The sequence below is a fragment of the Seriola aureovittata genome, chromosome 3 (assembly GCF_021018895.1).
Source record: "Seriola aureovittata isolate HTS-2021-v1 ecotype China chromosome 3, ASM2101889v1, whole genome shotgun sequence".
NCBI classification, from domain to species: Eukaryota; Metazoa; Chordata; class Actinopteri; order Carangiformes; family Carangidae; genus Seriola; species Seriola aureovittata.
In genome coordinates this window covers 10,875,340-10,899,396 of record NC_079366.1, presented here as the reverse complement: position 1 = coordinate 10,899,396, position 24,057 = coordinate 10,875,340, and the positions used below count along the sequence as shown (strand labels likewise).

General features: G+C 39.0%; 1 long non-coding RNA gene across 1 annotated transcript; it reads left to right on the top strand.

Moving 5' to 3' along the window:
* The first annotated feature begins 11,837 nt into the window (after nucleotides 1-11,837).
* On the top strand, nucleotides 11,838-13,609 carry LOC130166636 (uncharacterized). Its single transcript, XR_008827179.1, has 2 exons — nucleotides 11,838-11,965; nucleotides 12,758-13,609. It is a non-coding gene; the product is annotated as an uncharacterized LOC130166636 (long non-coding RNA).
* The last annotated feature ends 10,448 nt before the right edge of the window (nucleotides 13,610-24,057 follow it).

Below are 24,057 nucleotides of genomic sequence, written 5' to 3'. Positions count from 1 at the left end.
AAAGGCAACAAAGACAGCATTCTCCTTTCTCCTTATGCCTCACTTCACTCACAGCACCATGGGAGTTATTATGCAATTAGTTGAGCATCTAATTAAAGGGGTTTTGTTTTTCTGTTTGAAAAGTCGAGGCTGCAGTAGAGAGTGACCTTCCTTTGGCTGGAGTTAGCCCACATGATTCACAATGCGTGCTGTAAGCCATAGGTAGCCTATCACAAGGAGAGTATATAAATCCACTTAGTGTACTGCTTTTCAATGCAATGCATGTGATCTTCTACTTTCAATTATTTATTCAGTTTAACTTGAACCAATGTAGTGTACATTCTCCAGTACTTATTTACATTGCTGTTGGAGTAAGCTGCAGGTTAATTGGTTGAGTTTTCTGGTCATCAAACATGATGGCCTCCTAAACCAAGCTATTAAAGTACGTTTTTATCATTCTTATTTGGCACCTGCTACAAACACAGATAGATAGATAGATAGATAGATAGATAGATAGATAGATAGATAGATAGATAGATAGATAGATAGATAGATAGATAGATAGATAGATAGATAGATAGATAGATATTTTATTTATTTATCCCCTAGGGGAAATCCATGTGTCTATTAGCTCATTGTTGATAATATTAAGACCTCAGAAAGTCCATGACCATCACCTTGGTCTTGAAGGTGTTCAGAAGGAGGCAGTTCTCCATTCACTGAAGGCCATCCTCAGATCCCTGTACTCCTCTTCCTGCCCGTTGCTGATACGCGCCACAGTAGCTGTGTCATCCGAGTATTTCTGAATGTGGCAGGACTCAGAGTTGTATTTAAAGAGAACAGGGAGCGAGAACATGTGAGGCTGTGTCAAACCTGTTGTAGAACAGGTTGAATTCATTGGCCTTGTCCACATCGCCTGATGTTGCCTGGCTGTTCTTCTCTTTATAGCCAGTGATGGTCCTCATCCCCTTCCACACCTCTCTGGTGTTGTTGTGCTGCAGCTTCCTCTCTGCTTTCCTTTTGTAGTCCTCCTTCACCTGCTTTAATATCCTCTTCAGCTCATGTTGTACACACATGGTTTTTCATGCTACATGAAATCCCAGTGCCTGGCCAAAAAAATACAATCTGACTCATATGAATGCTCTGAGTCAACACCGGAGCAACATGAATCACAGCAGAGCATATATATCAAATTCCCTCTGTTTCAATTGAGAAATGTCTTTCTGATTCTGTCATCTCCGAACACAAGACGAGAGAAAAACTTGATTTTACTGGAGGGGATCTTTAAATAAAAACCATACTAAAAATTAACTAGAATTACTGCCTTGCGTTTGTCCTCATCCACCACTCAGACTAGTTTCAATTTACATCTGTTTATCTGGAGTCATACAGAGTATTAACCATTTGTGTGAAATTTTTGCTGATCTTGACCTTTGACCACCAAAATCGAATCGGTTTGTCCATGTGAAAGTTTTCACCAAATTTGAAGAAATTCCCTCAAGCCACTACAGAGATATTGTGTTCACAAGGTCAAAACCGTGTTTTGTGAAGTCACCTTGACCTTTGACCTTTGACCAATATCTAATCGGTTCACCCTTGAGTCAAAGTCGACATTTGTGCCAACTTTAAAGAATTTCCTGCAAGGTGTTACTGAGATGTCATGTCATGCGTGTTGTCAAATTGATGAAGATGTTTTCTGAATTTGCAGCGCGTTTATTTATTTGCATGTGTTTTTTTTAAGTTGCAGTGAGTTGAGCTTTCAGGGCCACCGTACTATTCAATGTGATTAGAGAATAGTTAGCTGGTGTATGCAAGTGGTCTCACACTTTAAGGTACACTAACGAGCCGTATTTTGTATCAAATTAGACAAAACTAGAAATTATATCTTTTCTTTATTTGACAGCAAACAAACAAACTTCTTGCATAATTATACAAAATATTGAAAAATAATGAAAATATAGACTTTAAACAGCTCCCGTTGATGCTCTTTAGCTATTTCCATGACTGAATGAACAATCAGTCCCAAGCTGCCTCCACCTTTCATACATTATAACAGCTATTCAACAGAAAAAGTCTGGTCTGCAACAACTATATCCTCCACTAGGTGTCAGACCTCACCCGCGTGACTGTACCTCAGTCTCTCATCAACATGACCCAGTCAAGGACGACTCCTTCACTGAGATTGACTGATTAGGAAATAAGCCATGACACAAAGGCTGAAATATCTGTTTATTAACCTCCTGAATGTCTTCAAAGTCTGTTTAACTTTCACATCCACCCTGCATCTCTGCAGAGTTAAGCTGTTTTGATTTAAGGGGCATGTGGGTGGCATTAAGTTGGTATGGTTTATTTGAGCAGACTAGTATGCATAAACTGACTCTGTCTGTGGTCGCTATCATGGGAATGAGACAGGGAATATTCCCAGCTGAGTGTTTTTCAGGTTTACCCAGAACTAAAATATTAACCCTGTGTAGAAAATTACAGCTTTTATCATGATGGTTAATCAGTTGCTATGGTGGGAGAAACAATAATAATTGCATTTTCTCCTTATCTTGTTTTTTTTTTCTTTACTTTCCCTTTTACTCAGGTTTTTATTGAACATACTCACCAAGAGTAATTTGAACCATTATTGTTATATATTACAGTTTTGATACTGGTTAAGATTTAACAATTATTTTCTAATAATACCCCCATACTAACTGATGATATAATTTTAATGCTTGTTTTACGCTATTAAACTTTTTTTTTTTTTTTTTTTTTTTAAGCAAGCACAGTTAATCATTGGGGCAAAAAACAGCATAATGCAAAAAATATATCTTAACAAGGATTATATTAATAAAACAGAATCCTTAAATTAAATATATAAAATTATAAACAAAATCCTCAAACAGATGACACTGATGATAATAATATGTCCTATATTCCAAAAAATCAACCATTGACTCGATCGACTCGTCTCCAGTTTGTGCAATGAAACATATTCCTTGTATTATTTCATTTGAGTAGGCCGCTGTATATTATGTTAGGATGCTACCTTGCACAATCTTAGCCCTTGCCACATCCAGCAGCTGCTAATGCAATGCTTGCATTTAGGGGGGCGGACAGAAATTAAGTATTGAGGCGGGAAAGCATTCATACTGTTTATATAACGTGAACCTTCATGATGTGCTGCCGCGTTAAATAAAAGTGTATCTGTGAGTGTGTCAGCTTTAGGAAACACAGTGAATAAAATATTTAATGTCAGTGTTAATGCTTACTCACATTTTCACAGCCTATCCACAGCTGGCACCTCATGCATCACTGAAACACGCTCTTAATATGATGTCTCATGACTTTTACTAAGTCTCTCCCATATGCACCCATAAGATCCCTTATCAGGCGGAATCGGCATTTTGTGTTTTACATTTAGGTTTTACGTATTTCATCGTTTTTCTATCCACAGCAGCTTACAGTGACTAAGCAGGTGAGATTGTAATGTCTTACTCAGTGAATAGTTATTAGACACTTTGGCTAGTTCCCAACATACTCACGATAAGTCATTATTTCCTTCACTCATTTCCTCACCCTCTTCCTCTTTCCTCTCCCCTGTTTTGGCCTCTGTCTTATCCTCTGTTGGTTGCAAATGTGATATTTATTGAAAAAAGTTGGCATCGCCCACTATTTTGGCTTCCTGTAATGGTCTCACAAGGCCTTGGTCGACCATATAAGTGCTTTTACAGAGAGGATCCACCAAGGGTAACATTTTATGCTGTGGGCTTTTCAAAAGATTCCTTTATTTCATATTTACTTTGACTCATAGAAATGCAGTAAACTGAATCAATCAACTCTCCTATAATCTTCCCCAAACCCTCCCCACTCTCTCCGACTGGCCAGTGAATTCCAGACCATCCCTCATCGCCCGGCCTCACCCTCTGGTCCACTCTACTCCTCTGCCTCCCCCTCTTTATGTTTATACAGAGGCTGGTGGGGAATTAGTGTTCTGGCGTGATCCATTTGTTCTGATGTGGTTCAGCGGGAAGGTTCAGTCTTGATTTATTACACTTGTCAGTTAAACTTCTGGAGGTACATTTTAAGACACAAAGAGTGGGTACCGTATGTTGGTTCTGTTTTTGTCTCTCTCTGATTTTATGGATCGGTTTTTGCCACTGAGTGAGTGACTTCTGTACACAATGAAATACTCTCTGTTGATGTTTCATACATACAGTACAGTACATAGGAGATATGACAAATACATACAGGAAAATGCAAGATTGTTATTGTAAGGGCCCATATCGTCTAGTTTGAATAACTTGTCTTGAAATACACCATCACATCACATCAGTTCATCAACCTGTATCAATTTCCATTCTATTTCCTGTATTTCACCCAGATAATCCCGTATGAATACTCTTTTCCAGGGAACCCTGGGTACATATATTAAATAAAAACAATAAAAGGACAAATCACAACATATCACACAGTAGCCTTCACAGTCTCTTGATCAAATGCACTGGTGAAAATTCCTGAAACGAGAAATTACAGAAGTCTGTGAAAAGGCTGAATGTGAGAGAAAATTATTCGTCCTGACGGATGTTGGAATGATCTGCTCTCTTGGCAGCTTGAAGGTAAAAGATATCTTGGCAATGAGGAGAAGAGAGAACGACGTGTGTTGAGTTATAGCGTCAGAGACAGGAGACATCAAGAAGCTGTGAGAAGTCAGACGTCGCGTAAATGTGTGTGATCTAACAATTCCTGCTGTCATCACCGCTCTGTCCAATTAGACTCGAACACAGGGTAGTGTGGCCCTCAGTGGACAGCTGTGAAACTTTACCAAGAAGCATCATAAAGAAGCTTGTACATGGTGTGTGACCCATAAAACATGCTAATGTGCTACTTCCTCCTCTCTGTCTGACCCTGGACCCCCATACTGTACTACACAGGAAATGTGCTCGGAGCCAGATTAAGTTCGGTTTATTTAAAAATCGCTGCTAACAAACACAATTCACGGCAAGAAGCAACAACACCATGAAGAAAAACATTACTGGGCCAGAGTCTGTGTCTGTGTGTGTATGTCCTGGTGTAAATGTGTCTTGTGTGTACTGTAGCAGAAAGCATCGCTATTTAAGCTTATATGGTCTCCCCATACTGACCTGAAGATTTACAGCAGAGATTTACTCTCCAGCATGTATTTTCTCCTTTTTTTATCATCAACAGTATAGCCCATCTGTAATCCCTTAAAAACTAACAATATCATTTAAAGGGTTTTAAAAATCTCTGTTTCAAATCGGGGGTTCACTGCTCCTGAGCCTGTATGGCTCCTGGTGCAGCCAAAGGTTTGCTAAAGATGTAGTAACTCCTCCGGCTCGGCTTTAGCTTGTGTCAGTGTGAGTGGGAGAATGAGCAAAGGCCTGCTGGCAGATATGACAAAGTACTGTATGTTTCTATATGTTTTTCATTATGTAAAAATGTGCTTTTTAAAAATCTGAATTATTAAAACAATCAAGAAAATTACATTTATCAGTGGTTTGAAAATACGTTTTAATTGTACAACAGGTTTTAGTTTCTCTCGAAGGTCTTAAACCTGTGTTAATCAATAATTTTGATATTACTGTAACGGCACACGCACACACACAGGTGTTTTCAATTACCCCTGACTGATTAGATCTCTGCTGGGCATTGCTATGCTGGACATTAGGTCACCACAGTTAATGCTCCAACAGAATGATATAAGGTGTAACTGTGTGTGTAACAAAGTAAGTTTTAGAGGTCGCAACTTGAAAAAAGTTTCAAGTTTGCATGAATCCCAGGGGCTTTATGAATCTGCTTCATAAATGTACAGAGACGAGAGCGACAATGAAAGAGACGGGAGGGAAATACCAGAAAGAACCAGGGTTTCTGGTGAGTTCTTAGTTCAGTCAGAGGCTGAGCTGAACACAAACACACTACGCTACACTACACTCAGTGCGTCTGATGCTAGCTTGCTTAAAGCTAACATCTGTACAGTTGGTACATTGGCTGTTTTTGGTGAAGCGGTCAAATTCACGTGAATGGCAAAATTTTAATTTGCTTCACTTTCTGTCCGAACACACATGAAGAGCTCTAATCAGGCAGATAAGTGAAAACACCTGTGTGTAGTGTTGGTCACTGACTGTTTTAGTTTTATACAGACTTGTGTATGGGTCTTTCTCTTTACTATCAAAACCAAACAAGCTCTGATAAACCCACAGCATACTACCTGCCTAACTACTTAAGTCAAAAAAAGTTAGCTATTAGCTAAACATATCAACATATCGACACATTATATCTTAATAGATACAGTAGCCACCGATTCCACAACAGTCACCTGTTTTTTGTTCATAGCAGAATTCCAACAAACCTGTCAAGCTCACTTTGTTTGCAGTCACTGTGTCCAGCTATTGTTAATTGAGAAACAGCCTTAATGTGGCAACTATTAAAACTGTCATGTTTCTATATTTCTGTTGAAGGACACGTTAGCTGCATCCTCATAGCCTTTCCCAGATCTGTACTACATGCACAGAGATGACTGTATGAGAAGCAAACAAGCATAATTTTAAATAATTAAAAAAAAAAAAAAAAACGCTGAACTCTGTTTATCTTGTGTGTAAATATGATCTAGTGAGCTAGAGTAAGCTGACATAATTTTCTTTGCTGGCAACAATACCTTAAAAAAATCCTTATAATCCCACAGGAGTGTCTTATCTTCTTAAACTACCACCTGTAATTTCACATCTGTCACTCAAATCAGGAACCATAACAAACCACGCTGTTATAACTTAACGCTAAGGAGCAGGATGGTTCTTCCCCCACAGCTCCTTGCGCAGCTTCAGCCGGGCTCTGTTCACCGTTGGCTGGACACCAAGAGCTTGCTGCACCCCTGAGCATATCCAGGCCTAGTCTTCCGCTTGCCAGTAGTAAATACAGTTTGGCAAATGGGCCTTGAAAGTTGTGTGTGGGAACTGCAACGCACTTGCTGGAGGTTTTTGACATCTCCACACAGATTCTGTGTCTGGGGTTTATTTTAGGCTGGGACAGTCATCTGCAAGGGGTTACTGTCGGGAAAAGGAGGAAATTCAGGGTCTAACCATGACGAGACATCACTCAATTAGTTGTTTTTGGAGTGAATGAATTTAAGTGAATTGAAGGGGAAGGAAAGGTCAGCAAATATTTGCAGAGCACTGTTGCTGTGAGCTAAAACAATAACAGCTGAGATGGAATTGGAGACATTTTCACTGAGATAAGTCGAAACTGGAGATCTCAAAAGTGATATCCTGGTGCAATACTGTAACTGTCCATGGACCCTCATCTGTGTGGACTCACAGTGGACTCCTGTCTATAACCTGTCAAAAAAAATCGTAAGGGACTACACATCTTTTTCAAAATGGTCAGAAATTGCCTTTTGCAGTAAAAAACATAAAATCTTGTGCAGCAGATTCATTTTGCACACTGTAGGTCATTCAATAAACTTGTGCTTGTGTATATTTAGTCTTCAGGGGGCCATGGCTCAGGTGGTCGAGCAGGGTGGCTGCTGATCCCTGGGTTGGCAGTTTGATCCTTGGCTCGATCCTTGGTTGTGTCGGATGTGGCTTCCGGTGTAAAACCTATGCCAAATCAAATATGTGGATGGTGGTCTGCTGTGGTGACCCCTCACAGGAGCAGCTGAAAGACAATAACAACGACTTATGTTTCTCCTTCATGCAGTAGCAGACAAAAAAGAATTCCTACTGTTTCACTAAAACGCTAGGTTTGTCAAAATTCTTTTCTCAGAAAGTCATTAGAGGTGACAGTTAAATAGATTTCACCCAAAATAATTTCCCCATGGGTGCATGCATCTGAAACCCCTGGAGAATTTGATTCAAGGTCACACTCTAATAAGTTCTCAACAGAAGTCACCACTGAGTAATACAGGTTTCTTAATTCATAATGTTGTTAAAAGGCTACACGACCTGACAGTAACGGGTTCAAACAGGACTGAAACTGCTCTTCGAAAGGTCAACAATGATCCACCACTTCAAATTACTGAGGGAGGTTTAATAACAGCCTGTTCAAATCTAAGAGAGCAGGGAGGAGTTTATTGGAAGATTATTTTATCAATTGGCAAGGTCATCATTCATCACATCATGCCACTTGCTTTAATTTGCACAAGGTTAAAATTAGTAAAAACATAGAAAGTTCCCATAAACACAGACCTACTGTCTCTCCTCTACACAGCGAGGGGAGGGGGAGGGGGGATTGCAACATTGCTTCACTTCAGCCTCAAAAACAACATTACAATATAAATATCCTGTCAGTCTAATAGACTGGGGTTAAAGGTGTTAAGGTGACTGATGATTGTAATTGTTGGGGGGGGGGTCTGTTTGGTCTGACTAAAATGTATTTATGACACAACCACTGCTGTGTCTGCAGTAATACCATACACATGAGAAGATGCTGCTACCTGTATCCTTCATCAGGGTATTAGAAACGTTTTTTGCTTTTTTATTATTCAGTTCTTTAAAAGTGAACTGAGAAAAGAATCTTGGTTTATAAAGTGAAAAGGTCATGAATGTCAAAAAATATGTTGTATTCATCATATTTTCAAAACATTGGCAAGGCTTTGAACTGAAAGAGGTGACAGTTTAATGCGTTTATCCAGACAAAGTGTTTGTGTGGTCTTTTGCAACACACACAAACACAAGCAGAAGTTTGAAGTTCTCAGTAAACTGTCATTTCAAAGAAAAAAGAAAATACTCCAGCACTATGTTGAATATGTGCATGTACTATGTGGATGCACTTGTCCACATGTTTAGTATTGAACGCTTGTACACACTTGTGTGTGTGTGTGTGTGTGTGTGTGTGTGTGTGTGTGTGTGTAGACCTTGCAGGGTCCCAATGAGTCAATTCTGTTATCTGAACAAAACCCATCAGACATCTATTTATCTTAGTTTGTGTGTCAAAACAGACTGGGGAGTCTTAGTTAAACAGTTTCTTCAAAACAATCTCCTCCTGCTAAAGCTGCTGTTGGCCAGAAGATGTCTGAAGTGGCTGCAGAGGGGAACTGAGGCCAAAGAGCCTTTCTCTGGAGACGAGAGGAGTAAAAGACAACATTAAGAAAATATTTAACTACTGGAGATACGCTCATGTCGGTAAGATTTTTTAGATGTTGATTATGTAGAAAAATAGATGTGGTATGTGTGACAAAGGACAGCGACATTTCCTGATTGGGATGGTTCTCTCTTTACTTTTTACTTTTTTCTCGTCTTTTATCTCTACACTTCACCCTATCATCTCTACAGTAGGCTACACATCTATTGCATTTGGCAGCAGTGTGTTAATCAAGTCTGCCCAGGCTGGGGCAGCCTCTGTCATCCACATCCAAACGCAACTACTATCTGCAGTCCATCAAGTCAAACCAGGTTATCCATTTTTTAACAGCTCCCAGATGAGATAAGGAACTTCTGGAAAAGCAGTGCTGGAAAGTGTACAGTGATGGTGTCACTCGATGAAGTAACAATCCAAATAACATTAGGGTAGATTGTATTTAGATTAACGAGTCATTTATCATGAATCTGAAGAAAGATAAATGAGTAGTGCACTTTGTGAGGAAATATGTTGTTAGCTGAATTTTACTGTTGACCTTTCAGCAACCTGTTAAATGTCTAAGGAAGAAAAAGTGGCCTCATTAAGTTAAATAGAATTTAACCTCATAGAAGTTCAATTTCACCTTTACCTTCTATAATGTAGTTATCAAGTTATTTTACCTCAGTTTAGATTAGATGACAGTTACACCATCTTACCGAATGGTAGAATATAGCTTTGTTCTTAAGTTAACAGCGTATCAAATGCAGGCATAAGATGGATAAAATTACTTTTACTTACTTACAATAATAATAAAATTTCATCAAGGTGCTTAAGGATTTGTGTACTTTTTAAATGATTGATGTAAGGCACATAATGTGTAGTTTGTCATTGTGCTATGTTCAGGGTTATACATAGTGAAATAGTGGCAGGACTGTTGTCCAGACCACCTTTGTTAAGTTTGACTTTTAGTAAAAATTCACCGTTATACTCACTACTAAAGTATTCTTTGGTCTGCAGTGTTCAGTGCATTATAGGACTTATGTCATGATTCAGGGTTGATATACAACCTTCAACCAACTTCTTCTTTCATTTGGTAAACTCCCACATTACTGAATGCTTTTTGAGACCAAAGAGGAAATTAAAATAAAACAAAAAAAATCTGTACGCACATATGAATAAGGTTAACTCAAGTGTTAGACCAGGTGTGTGATCGCTTTGAGACCATTGTCTCACAATGTGCATCAGAGTCTGAGCTTTGTGTTTACCTACAGGTCTGTCAAGATTCAGCACTCTGCAGAGGTCAACTCCTCTTGACCCACCTAAGCTCCATTCGGGCTCCAACTTGCAGACCAAATGTGGATTTCGTAGCTCCGTGTGGGTGCCATCAAGAGAAAGAAACGGATGATTTAAAATTCACTGCTACTGGCACCAAACCTCCATTGTAGCTGCTGTGTTTAAATTGCTCACTCTACCATGGCACTGCAAACAGCAGACCAGACAGGGACCCTCTGGGTTCAGTGTACTGCTAGTGAAGACTGCAGTGATCAAGGGAAAGAAAGCTCTGTGAAATAACCTATTAAGGGAAACTGGATCATTTACTCAAATCGAATCGTTTCCATTTTGCCTCATTCAGTGCTGCAAGGATTCAAGATCAGGACCTCCAACCTCGTCAGGGCTAGAAAGACTCAAACTGTCTAAAGAAGCTATTACAATCAGATTTAATGGCATGGAAGGATTAAAGGTTTGTGAATGACGTCAGGGAGTAACGTAGTTTACACACACTCACCTCCTGCTTCTTATTAGATAACTATGATCAGGACGAGAAAAACAGATGTAGCAGCATGTATTTTTCTTTTTTCATCAAGCCGTCTTCCCTACCAGCCACTTCAGCTCGATATCTCTTGCTAAGAGTTTTTGCAATTCAATTACACATATAAATTATCATATTATTACAGTAAATGGTCAAACTGATTGATTGTTTTTTGGATCAGAAAGTGACTTTCCTGTCCTGACTGTTGACATCTTGCTGATAAATGACTGGGCGTGTACAAGCAAGCTAAAGCCGTATTTTACTCAGCTGATTGTGTCTCTGTTTTACACAGTGGAGTCATTATTCCTCCCTGTGCAACATCTTACTCATCTGAAAACTATTTCTCATATTCCCAATCAATCATCCCTGCAGGGAAAACCCTGCCAGAGAATCATCAAACCTGACAGCAGGTTAACTATAGTGCTAGAAACCGTTAATCTATCAACAAAGATGTGTTTCTTTAAATTTTGGTAGGTCTCTAATTCATTTTTCAGTAAAAACATTCATCTGTGACTGATGCCTATCTGAACTGAATGAACATCTTATTCATGATCTTTTTTTTCCCAATTGACCATGAAAAGCATGACAAAAATCTTCTCTTTTCTTACTGGAAGTTGGCATCAAGTTCCTTTGACTGAAGACTAAATTCAGCATCCAAGAGCTTAGATACAGATAAGAAAATGACTGCTGACTCACTGACAGGCTCAGAAACATCCAAGTTGAAAATAATGCTGAAATCTGTCAACCAAGCACCGGAGATAACGTAGAATCAGTCGTGAGCATTAACCTGTAACCCTATATTTTAATGGAAGCAAGTGGACAGTCTGTTTGGTAAGTCTCAGACTGTTTATGTGGGTCACTCACTTATTCTGTCCAATAGTTTAGTTATCTCTACATCTGCAGAAGGAGGAGTGCATGTCTATTTTAAGAGCTCTTAAAATGGAGTTATGTCCTCTCTTATTCAGCCAAGAAAATAGATTTTGGCAGCAGTACCAAGGAAGATGAAAACATCAACTGTCACAGGAGAAGTCGGATGGCTATTCTCAGCACTGCAGGGAGCTTCATCTCGTCTTGTATTTGATGGCATAGTATAACGGTGGCTCGAAGCCCAAGTTAAATGTAAGCATTGCTCTTTTTTTTTTAATCAGATTTTGTATCTGTACTGGTATGCAATACTCCTAAAACAATATGTCAGGATCAACTCAAAGCGACTTCTCAACTGTTAACAAGACCAAGAGTCTACACCCAAACAGTACTTTGGCACAGCGTGCTTTGAGCAAAATGCTAACATCAGCATGCTAACATGCTCACATCATACTCACACAGGCTGATAGTGTTATAAGCTGATGTTGAACAGATAAGATGCTTACCATTTTCACCATGAGTTTAGCGCGTTGGCATGCAAACATTTGCTAATTAACACTAAATAAAACATACAGCTGAGGCTGATGGGCATGTTTTGTAGGTATGTGGCTATAAACCAAATTTGATGACAAATCATCCAATAATTATTTGAGATATATTTCAGTCTAGACCAAAGAGTGACCTACAGTTACATACTACTGTGGCTAAAAATATTCAGATCACATTAATTTTTGAACAACTGTGTCTTTTGTGTTGATGAATTGCATAGTTTCCTGATTTGGCTGACAAACTCGAATTTCAAAGGTCGTTTCTTTTCTTTTCTCTTCACAAAATAAATTCCATTCACCATCACTGCACTGACTCTGCAGCAGAATCTCTGCAGAAACACAGATCTTAAACTGAAACTATCTGGATGACTTACAACAAGTATGAAAATACAGTGCTAACAACTGATGCTAAACATGCACAAAAACAAAAAAACAAAAAAAAACAAAAAATTGAACTGTTCATAAACTTTGGACATCACTGATACTTCTCACTTTGCAGCAGAGACCATGGAGTTACTGCATCTGACACTTTGTCAGTGTGTTTGGAAAGCAACAGAACATTTTGTCAGAGAAGATCCAGACCTTATTGCACTCTGGGAGACTTTCCACCAGCGTCCTCTGGAGAGGATGCACAGTGACCAACCGTCTGATGAAGCTACATGATTCAACATGACATGTTTATTTGGAACTACGGTGGAAACTTAAAACGAGCTGAGAATTTGATGTTTTTCCACAATTAAAGATCTGATTCTGGTGTAGTAATTAAAACCGTAAATCTTTTGGATATGCCATATTATAGTTTCAATATGCCATATATTTCTAATCTGTGAGTGAGGAAACTGGCCAATTCTTGATGCCAGATGCAAAATTCTACTGATTTATATTGGCATTTGAGAACATTACTATATCTCTGTTGGTTTTCTCACCGTCTTGCCCACTTCCACAAGGCAATCCTTGTCCCTGGGAACCACACACTTGATCTGGGAGTGCCTGCATGACAAATAAAGATGACCCAGGACGCGTGTATACATAGATCTCTGGGAAAAAGATGTCACCAGACACTCCAGGGGAATCATGCATGTGTGGGACACAGGAGCTGTTCCAAAAATAGATACAGACCTCTTGTTTGGAGATGGTTAGAGGAATGCAGCGCCCCCCCATCGACTTGTTTTCACAGGATTGACACAGGAAAAAGGCAAAGATCCTCCTGAAACACCAGCAACATTCAATCTCATCATACATATTATAAGTTTTGTAAATTTCGGGAATTTTCTTCAGGCCTCATCCCTGGATGATAAAATAATAATAAAACTGACAAAACTCTGTTTCCCAAAATAAATTGATCAATCAAGGTGTGCCTGTTCAAGGAGTATTACAAGCATAAAGTATTACAAAATAATTAAACAAAGGAAATAAGATGTGATTTTGGCTGTTTATGAATCAAAAGATCGCTGTATTTTTTCTTTTTTGGCAGGTGACTTTGATAAACTGCATTAAAGTAAGTAAGTGCATGTATTACAATACAATACATAAATAAAAACTAAATATAGACAAGAAAACATAACTTGTGACAATAGAGAAGCTATGTCATGGTGTTCATATCTCTACAAATGAATTGTCCAAGTTCAGGATTAGTGTCAAGTATACTTGTAGTCAGCGGGTAAAAACCAATAACTGCTGAGAGTTTGACCTAAACATCTCATAAACAAAGACTGTCTCTGATCCCCATTTACAGATATGACCTCAGTGACTGAATTCAGCTGTGAACATCAAAAACATAAGCAACACATGACACAACACCACTGAAATGCTTCTGCACAGAAGTGATTGTCATGAACTATGCATCTATTGTACCAGAATACAATGCACAGCTCCGTCTTACTAAACAGGGCATTTTTCAAATAGCTCCTCTATGCCGCCTGTCTTTTCCCTCACAGTCCAGCAGGCTGCTCTTAAAGACGCGGACAGTTTCGGTCAGGGCTGCCAACCCAAACAGTGAAATCACATACTCTGTGGCTCATGGTACAGTGAGCGCACTCGTCCGAGCGTGGAGGGAAGAGGAGGGAGGGAGGTATTAGGTTCTCTTCCCCAGAGATCAGACACACCGGAGGCGCTAGGCTTGTAAGGCCTCCACCAGCTGTACGGGCCCGTGTGATGGTGATCGTCCGCTCCACAGGCCCCGCTGATGAGTGAAGCACTGCGGAGCCGCTTTCAAATGAGTTTTCACTGAAAGGATTGAATATATTCATTTAGTAATTTAATCAGTCTAATTCAAAAATTACATATCCACCACAAGCACCTTTGAGACAGAAATTGAGCCAGATTAAGTAAAACAATATGTTGTACCATATTGTATAATTCTATTATATATTATTATATTATGATGCACTCTGTGTATATATTTTTGCACCATCTCAACTGAATACATTAGGTAAATTGGACCTCATTAACCATGTGTTTTTGTCATTTGTATTGTGTTGAAAGTCGCATCTCATATGTCCCATTGTCATCACATCATGGGTGTTGTACTCTAACACGCAGCTTTTGTTCTGTGTTATGAAAGCTGCCAATAGACCACTTGAAATGAGTCAGGCAATACTTATAAATACCTTTCCTAATCGGTTTTATGTTAAATATTTTTTAGAATTGATATACAGAAAAATGTCTTGAACATGCAGCTGCCACATGCAAGTCTAGAAAAAACAGACTGGTGGAAGCAAACCATCAAACTTCCCATGTGAAAGCTGTGACATGCTAGAACGCTTTTGATTTTTGGCAAGGAGCGGAGTTAACATTGTAAGTAATTAGCAAATTCTCATGTTTTGCTTTTCACAACCACAGATAATTAAATGTAAATCATATTAGGCCTATGTATTAGTATGTACTGTATTTTCATTCTCAGCCTTAGACTATTGTTGTGTCCATTATTACAGCATTGGCGTAGGTCATAGTTGAATTATCCACATTTAACTTGTTACAATGCACAATCATATTATCCTTCCTTTAGGACCAGATTGACGCAGTGTGTGACATTTTTGCCAGTGGTGATGAATTACACTGTCAACAGGTATACGTGAAGAAGTCATATCATTTCTTATTGATTTATAGATATTTTTCTCCAAGACAAATAGATCACAGAGAACCTAAATATCACTTCAACAGCTTCACTGTTACAACCATATACAATCATTCACTCAGTTATTATGTATTGTTCTCCATCATTACGGGCTTTTAGCAAGGTGGCTAAAGCTTTAATGAGACATTAATTCTGAACGTTTATAATTGTGGCAGAGCTCTAACAAGGTACCTATGGTAAACACTTTAAATCCCCACCTTTAAATTAATGCCATTGTTATCATACTGCTTTTTAAGTGCTTCATCTGATCACAATCAGTGATGATGGATTACTGCAGCCTGAGTACATATTTGTCTTCATGGAGAATTTAACATCAATCTGAATAATGATGGTTGCTGAAACATGAATCAGTGTTTGCAGAACACTGGTATTATAATTGCTTTCATACTGTAGTACAAAAAACATCTATTGGGCATCTCATCTAGCATTACTATTATCACGTGTGTATGAGAATGTATATTTAAAAACGGTCGGACTCATCAGATGATTTAAGAGATACTGCTAAATATGTGATGTAGCAGCAGCAGTGGTGGAAGAAGTACTCAGGTCCTGATTTTAAGTAAAAATACTATAGTGATATCTCAGTGGAATAATACTCCATTAAGTCATCAAGTAAAAGTACAGAAGTATTACCAGCAAACTGTGCTGTCATTGTTATATCAAATGTCCTATTATGGCTGTCACTATAACAGATTTTCACTACACAATTATCATGGCAAAAAGAATTCACAATAACGATATTATCGCGATATCTATAGAGAATTTGAAGAAAAAAATAATGCTGTTAGACAAATTCATCTTTAATTTGTTTATTGCGTGTTTTGTCTCTTTTTGAATGAATTAGACACAAATACGAGTGATGGGAGATTGAAAGAGTTTGTAACTTTGACTGTACAAAAGAACAATTATACTCAATTGAGAGTGAAAAGGCAACCAGAGGTACTGGTAAACAAAAGATCCACAAGACTGAAACATCTGCCATCATGATATTATCACATGTGTATTATTAACACAATATCAGTATTTAATTTCTCAAATATCACCGAAATCATAAATAGCGTTACTTCACAACACCCCTATTATTGGACATTTATTACTGATGTGTTAATATGTACTGTAAGCAGCGTTTTAATGACTTAGTCAGTCAATGTGGAGTTCATTATATATGTTCGTTTGTTTATTAAACTAGTAAGTTAAGTATGAATTCACATAAAATACTTAAGTACCTCAAGATAGCACTTAGACAAATGTACTTTTTCATGTCTGAGCAACAAAAGAAAAGCTGAACTTTTATAGCCCCTGGCTTGGGAGCAACGGTATATACCCAGCTGTGCGGGTTCCTACTGTGTCCTCCATCTGGCCTACAGCCACGTTAAAGTTCTGCACATAATTGTCAATTGTAAACAGTGTTTATGCCGACACCGAGAGGAAACTGGTGGAAGTCAAAGATTATAACCAGTTTATTTTGCCAAGGCGTTAAACAACATGCTTAACATAGCTACAGAAATGCTTTATGACTGTCACTCTTTAAGTGGGAGAAATACTCCGTATACAGTATGTAAGGCCACTTGACCTATGTTTTTACTAAATGGTTTCTGCACATTAAACTGATTTATAAGAGGTTGATGCAATCATAAATTTTCAGCCTCAGTTGCAGTGGTTTGGTTTGGCCATATACTCTCCTCTCACACTTCACTGAAACAACAAGTGCAGAGCTGCCACAGACCCACGGGATGACTATCTCCACTTAGGGGGTTTGTTTTGAAAAGACAAGGTCAAACATCGGGTTGTAAAGGCTAAATTCCACCATGAGTTCACAGCTGAATGGCCAAACGTCATATCTCAAAATCAAGATCATGCATGAATCCATGTCACTGTATTGTCAAAGGAGATGAGAGCATCTGTAAAATGTGTCAGCTACACACACATGGCACTGGATGGAAGCAAGGGATGACGAAACATGATTAATTCTGGACAAGTGAGCGATCACATGGATCCTCACCTCTCCTGAATACAATGAGGCCTACACAAGCAGGTTTGGGTGAACATAAAACAGAAGTGACCCTCTGCGTTTGAGGGCCTCACTCCCACCACATCTTTCAGACACAAGCCCACCGCTCAAAGCCCGCTCGCTCTGGAAAAACAAGGACTCTCTGAGAGTCCGGTCACGGTGCACCTCAGAAATGCAAAGTGTTACCCCAAACATTTTTTCAGTGTCGTGCTAAATGCTGCTCTCAGCTTGTCAGTGTGGAGACCCCAGGCTGTGTTATCTTTACCACACCTCCCCCTCAGGCAAAGTCATGAACCTGGGGAGAGTTTATTATTTCTACTCAATTAGAGCTTAACCTGATCCTCCAAAGGACCCGTTTTTAGCTCCTCACCTAAATACGAAAATGTATTCAATTCAGGGGAAGGCAAAGAGGCTCATTAATTATTTCCTTATCAGAGTAATTGAGGATGGCATTAGAGGGACACTTGGCTTGGTAAGCTATTATCGAGTTCTCGTTTGGGAATATACATCCACTAGGTGGGCTGCTTTAGAAACATGTTGTCTCCATAGTAACAATCACAACATCAAAAATCATCTCCAACATGTTGTGGAAGTGGAGAACATCTTGAAGCCCTCCAGAAGTGCAATATCCCAGTCCCCGTAAGGCCTTTAACATTTTGCACTTACCACTGGAGGAAAGCAACACGACCATTAATTATCACGGTATTTGGTTGTGAGGTATTGATTTCGCCACGCTCTACAGCCTTTTTGTATTTAAACACAAAACCATGATGACAGAAAAATGGAAACCAGCTGAGCACCCTGCACAGTTGGCACTTTAAAGCTTACATAAACTTTTTGTGCGGCTAATAAATTGAGCAGCAGTGATTATTGGAGAGGTGTGACTGTGATCTGTGAGTCCTCAGAGAAAACAATTAATGGAGCCGAGGCCTTGATAGAAGATGGGAATAAGGCTGAAATTTCACTGATGAGACCACAAGAAAATTTTTTAGCCTCTGAATAAATACTTGGGCTAATTAAAATGCAACTCATCCTGACTGTTGGTTAATGAGCTCTTGGAGACAGTTAAACAAGCAGCCGGTTCTGGTACCTGGTTCCAACCCTGAAGCCTGGGTTGAGTTAGCTCAAGAGAATCGTAATTCCCTTTTATAAGGACAAGGTTCTTTCTTGAAGGGCCATCAAAATGTTCAAATGTGTGAATGAGGTGATGCTCCAGATGAATTTAAATATTAGGGTTTACACCAGTCATTCACAACCTTTTTCATCTGATGCACCAGGTGATATCAAGCTCAACATCTGACATGTTCTAAATGTGTTAATCTAAATTCATTTCAAGGTGGATGTTATTTAATAATAGTCTAAAAGTAGATTTTGTCTTTTTTTCTCATATTGAAATTCAATGGATAAGGTCAGTTTGCATTTAAACTACTGTCATAGCAGACATTTCAACCATTTTACTTACAAATTATTTGCTAACTAATGCAACTATTTATCCATTACTTTTTTTAACTGTGTCAATTAATATTACTTGCTTGCTTACCAGGTTTCATGCGCTCTCAGTGCCAGCATGTTACTGGCTGGATGTCTGGCAGCTTCTTGGTCACTGTGACACTAAATTTACTAAAGATCAGCATCACAACAGTTTATAATCCTATTTGGTTGTTTACTTTCCACATCTTTAACTCAAATATTTGGACACAGATGATTTTAAAATATCTCTTTCAAGCAGAGCTACTCCACAGTCTTTCCACATATGCCCTGATAATTGCAGATGTACCGTCTCGGGCACAAGTGCCCATGTTTGGGAATCATGATGTATACAACCAAAAACTCTGAGATAAATCAAACACAGACTTCATGCTGGCAGTGAAAAAAGGCTGACCTTACAGAACCAGCATAACAAATCTGACAATAAACTGACAGGCGTGTAGACGGCTAATGTCCAAGCACTAAGATGCAGATCGGTTGGACATGCAGTCTGCGGGACAGGAGTATGAGGGTGTGAGGGTAGATCAGTTTCCATTTAACTAATATCAGTGTGTAGATCATTAGCATGGCAAAACAGTCATACCAGTACAGACAGACAATGAACGCATTGATAGAAGGAGGACCCCATGGGAAATTTAGGTGGCCTCTGAGGATGCCTGTAAAGGGGTCAGGGCGGGGCTTTAGATGGGAGATCGTTTTGCTCTGCACCCTATCTCTCTCTTTATCTTCTTGTTTTTTATTTTCTTAAATTAAGCTCATTCAAATTTAACGCTCACATATAAAGTTGCAATGACATATTTTTTGTCTTTTCTAATTTGCGTCACAGAATTACACATTATAAAAAATAATGCCAGGTTAAAAGTGAGAAAATTGGTTGAGACGTTGAAATAAGCCACTTGGCTTCTCTTATTGCCGGGGTTACATTTCCTGCAGTGTGAACTACACTAGATAAACTAGACCCAGTGTTTGTCCTGCCTACCTCATTCTACTGAAAACAGGCCACACACAACCGAACACGCAGCCACATACACGCACACACACAAATCCAATCATGCCAACACACAAACTCACACAGGGTCACTTACATCAACATATACACATACATCCTAACCCAGACCCTCATACATTCCAATGCAAACACGCCCAGAGGAGCCTGCATGACTGCACTAACGAAATAAAACATCCAGCGAATCACAGCGGTCCAGAGGTATTAATTTGATTGAGTTGATAAACAATTTTTTGGTTCTGAATGAGGACCCAGAGGACCCGTCTTTGGGGGGACGGTTGCTCTTTAGGGCCAGTTGGTTTACATCTCACTCTTTTTCAGGATGCAATGTACATTTACCACATTTTCCAACTCCTACTGAGCAAAGATTCATTTTTGTTGGTGGTTTAGTTTTCTCCTGTTGCTCCTTTCAAATACCAGTCCTTCTGTAAGTTCAACATATCCCAGAAACCTCCTCTTCAACCACGGGATATGGTGTCATGATGTTCCTGGCCTTTTGATAAATGACTGTCTGGCGCAGGTTCCTTCTCTGCAGTCTGTCCTCTCCATTACCTCCCAAATGCTCGGCTGCTTGCTATCAACAACTCTGCTTTACTGAGAGCCCCCTGTATGTAATTTCTTTAGATTAATTATGGCCAAAGTATGATCAATATGTGCATACTTCTCATCTCAGCAGCTCAGCCCTTCTACATTCCTAAAAAGAGGTTTGGCAGAAATCTTTGCTTGTTCACAAATAATGTCTCAATAAACATCCAGACAAGAACCAGAACCAGTTACAAGATACCAGAAAAATCTTTGCTGAGTCTGATCGTTTGTGTGACTGTTAGAGAACACTGCCTTCATTTTGAAACGAGAGAAGTTGAAAAATAAAGCCACCATCTCTGGAAGTGTGTTTAAACATTTAGATGTGAACAGTTAGTTGAGATTTGATGTGTTTTTTTTTTTTTTTTGCACACCCACTTTCCCTCAACCTTATTTTCCTCTGTGCCCCAGTCTCTTTGAGTGCCATTTCTTCCCTTTGCTTTCAAATGAAATTCCAGACTTCATTCTGTGAAGGGACAGTTCCTTCGTCCCCTTTCCTTCCAAATACAGAAACATTGGTAGCGGTGCAGAGAGGAGCAGTGATGAAAGAGGGAAAACGACGGCCCTCCACACTCTCAGTCTGTATTTGTGGTTTATGGTGATATCACAAGTGACATCCCCCTCTGAATTACTCCCTTTGTAATTCTGTTCCAGCATCCAAACATATGCTGACTCTTACAGACTGAAACTGGCACTATAGTGCTGCTCGTCGTCTGTGTTCAGATTCTTTTAAATACAAATGGTTTCCAACTGTTGCTTCCCATCTGTGACTCCTGTGGAAAGTTTCTCTTCATTTTTATTTGTCCTGAACCTCCATATTCTTTTATTTTTTAACCATTAATCAAATTGTGTGAAAACAAAATATGATGGTCTCAAAAGAGCACAGAGTGAACAACTGGTCACAGTCACTTTAATGCTCTGTTAAGACCATCATTGGTGTCTTTTAAGGTTGTTCACAGCATCATCCTGAGTGGGTAAGGCTCCTATTATTACAATATACAACCACAGGCCTAATTTGCTTAAATCTCAGTTAAGGACACAACAAGTATTGGAAGTTATAAAAAGTTTGAAAAGTTTGATCTAGCACTACAGACAGCGTCTGCACCTGCTTTACAGCAAAAATGACAAAAACATCTTGACTGTGACCAATCAAACAGAATCAAATCTGCAGTTGAATGAGAGAGTTCAGTGCCAAAAACCATAAACAGTCGACCACAAGCATCACAGAGCAGAGCAGACTTCACCACAACACATAACTCTTGGGCAGACAAGATCAGATCTAAATCATAAATCAGACAAAACAGACGTAGACCGGCCGAGGCGGAGCTCTCCATCTGCTCAAGAATAAATAGACAAATCTGAACTTCAGAGTGGGTTTTTAATGCTCTGAATTATTTGGTTTACAGTCACAGCTTCAGCTAATGTGAAACTCACAGATTGCAATCTTATGTTGGTGAATGGTTCATGTGTATCTATCCCACAGATCATTCATCAATTTGTCCTTTCTATCAAAGAGCAGGGACTATTCTAAGTGCCCTGCACTTCAGGAAGTGCATTTTTGTGCTGGAGGCGATGATGACGTGTCTCTGTTTTGTGAGTCAATGTAGCCTGAGGAACTGAATAGAAAACATTTCCTCAGTTCCTCATTGTGATCAAAATGTGATTCATTTCATTGGGACAGATTCTTTAAACGTCCCATATTTTACACTTTCGCCTGTGTTTTAGTTGAAGTGTTGATCCATAAGAACATATATACAGTATGTTGTTTTAAGTACCAAAAACTATTTCAATGTAGTTTTGCATGTCCTCTCTCAGGCTTCACTCTGGAGCTCCAGTAACAACAGGTCGGTGCGCCTCTCTCCTGATTGGCTGACAGTTTTGGTTGGTCGAATGAAATTATAATAGATTTCAAATAAACACATAGAGAAACCAAATCCTGGGCCTGCCCCTAGATGGGTTTTGGGCATGGCTTATTTTAAGGCCCAGTTTCTGAATACAGGCTGTGTGTGTTTCTTTGTAGACTGATACTTTTACATTATTAATATAAAACCTAGACCTGCTCTATAATAAGAAAAAAGACATGGAAATATCACTGTATATAATATGGGACCTTTAAAAATGCAATGGAGTCCATTTTTAAGGATTTTATAACCTCCTGATTATATCATATGTTGCAGTCAAGGGCAATGGCAAAAGATTTATAATAATATAAATTGTTTTTATTGTGTTTCAATTCTTTTAGAAAATTGCAGCCAATTAAACCTTTTGGATAATCTGAGCTCTGAATTATTTACAGGCAGCACTATACTTACTTTCAAAGACTTTAATCTCATCTCTACCATTATATCCACTACAAATCTCTTAGTTTTTTACACTTTACACTTTGAAAAGACCCAAGAAATGGTATCTGACATCCATCAGAGGCTATAAATCATGATGAACGGAATTGTTGCCTCCTAAAGAGAAACAGGTTCTCCTGGCTCAATTGCTTCCATATGAGATATGTAACGTGCGCACACACACACACACACACACACATAAGATGTGTATTCATGAATAGGTGCCCAACGTACTACACATTTGCTTCAGTCTAAACGAAACCATGGCCGAATACACCCTCACACACACACACACACACACACACACACACACACACACACACACACACACACACACACACACACACACACACACACACCTTCATGTAAAAGCCACACACATGGCAGACAGGGATGCTTGGTGGTGTGTATTCAGATGTTAGGGGTGTTTGATTTTGTCAGATGATGGATCGTTTGTCACTGGATAAACGTGCTTCATCAAACTGTCCGCGTCTCTGTTTGAATCAAATATAGCTGCTTTCCATTCATCAGCTCACAGTACGGTCTGAAGGGAAACTGACATGTGCTCATTTTGTTCACATCTCTCATTGTGTTATTCATTTCATTCAAATATCGAAAAAGGGAGCGATACATGTCCATGATTCGTTCACTTTTTAACCTTCAAAATAGTAGTTTTTGGCATTCTCCTCATCTATGTTTAAATTGAATCCACACTGCAGCTTGCAGCTTGGGGAAAAACACTTGGCTAAGAAGTTTATTGAGTTATATTCTGGCAGGCTTCTTGATCAACTAAGAAATTAATAAATTCCCATCTGTATCCTCAGAGAATAATAGACAGCTTTCCTTTTTAAAACGAGTCAAAAGATTTGCTGTGTTATAAAACACAGACGCACAGATTCATACTCTGGAGTGTGTCAGGTATTTGGCTGGTTCAGTTGTTTCTAACTATATTGAAACTTGATCCTTTGCTTTAGCCTGGCACTGAATGCATGTTGGCTAATCTTTTTTTAGGAAGACCCCCCCCCTCTGAGTTTCCACAAAGACTTAATATTGCTTCAATAAGATGTTTATTGCTCTCTGTATAAGAAGCTTAAGTGGAGGCAACACAGGGATGTAGTGAGTCTGCAGCTCAATCTACAGTGTGATGTTAATATAACATATAGTAAATACATGGGATAAAAAAACAATATAGACATGCAGGTTTATGTAGAAGCTAAACACTCCTTGATCGCTTTAT